The sequence below is a fragment of the Pteropus vampyrus genome, unplaced genomic scaffold (assembly GCF_000151845.1).
Source record: "Pteropus vampyrus isolate Shadow unplaced genomic scaffold, Pvam_2.0 Scaffold7417, whole genome shotgun sequence".
NCBI lineage: Eukaryota > Metazoa > Chordata > Mammalia > Chiroptera > Pteropodidae > Pteropus > Pteropus vampyrus.
Genome location: NW_011896198.1, coordinates 1 through 1,098, shown reverse-complemented (window position 1 = coordinate 1,098; position 1,098 = coordinate 1). Strand labels below are relative to the sequence as shown.

Below are 1,098 nucleotides of genomic sequence, written 5' to 3'. Positions count from 1 at the left end.
CTTTTTCTATTATGAATCATGTTTTTGTTCCAGTCTAAGAACTTATTGCTTAGCTCTAAATCCCGAAGATTTAATAGTAAAATAGTTTTACATTTTTTGTATTAGTCTATGATCCATCTTAAGTTAATTTTTATATAATGTGTCATATGTTTTTGCCTATGGATGTCTAATTGTTCCAGCACCATTAATTGAAAAATGTACCTTTCCTTTACTGAGTTGCCTTTGCACCTTTGTCAAAAATCAGTTGGGATATTGGCATGGGTCTGTTTCTGGGTTCTTCTTTCCGTTCCATTGATCCGTGTGTCTGTATCTCCACCAGTAACATAGTCTTGATTACTCTAACTTAACTGTATAGTAAGTCTTGAAAGCGGGCAGATGGATTCCTCCCATTTCATTCTTTTTTAAAAAAATTGTTTTTACCTGCTCTAGTTGTTTTGCCTTTCAATATAAATTTTGGAATTGTTTGTATAAAAAGAAATCTTGCTTGTTTTTTTAAAAATAGGAATTGAGTAGTTTATCAATTTGGAAAAATCAGCCTCTTTATTATGCTGAGTCTTCCAATCCATGAATGCAGTATGTCTATTTATTTAAATATCTTTTGATTTATTTTTATCAGTATTGTGTAGTTTTCAGCATATAAATTTTGCATGTTTTGTTAGAATTATACCTATATATTTCATATTTTAGTTATTTTAAACATACAAAATGTGTTTATTGAGATGGTTTCCCACTCATCTTGATGCAGGGTGTTCTAGTGCTGCTTCTGTCTGAAGGAATATTTTCTGTAAGCTTACTTTTCTTCCTGTAGGCTGGAAGAGAACAGTGGAGCAGCCAACACACCAAACTACCGTTGGTGCCTGACTAAAGACTGTGGTGATTTTATAGCATCCTGGGTAATTCATATCCATGAAATAGAAATTGGGGCTCTGCATCAGGTGATTTTTCTTGTGTTTTTTTCTTCTCCTCTTCTAGAGAGGAGGGATGAAGGATCCTTTGCAAGAGGCATGTTCTTATGGGGAAGCTGTCACTTATAGAAATGCTTGAGTGATTTAGAATGGTATTGTATTTTAAAATTTTGGTATTTGTGTGTTCATTGCT

The 1,098-nt window shown here is 33.1% G+C and overlaps 1 pseudogene; it reads right to left on the bottom strand.

The window, feature by feature from the left end:
• Positions 1-751: 751 nt before the first annotated feature.
• Positions 752-1,006, bottom strand: LOC105310617 (annotated as a pseudogene).
• Positions 1,007-1,098: the final 92 nt, after the last annotated feature.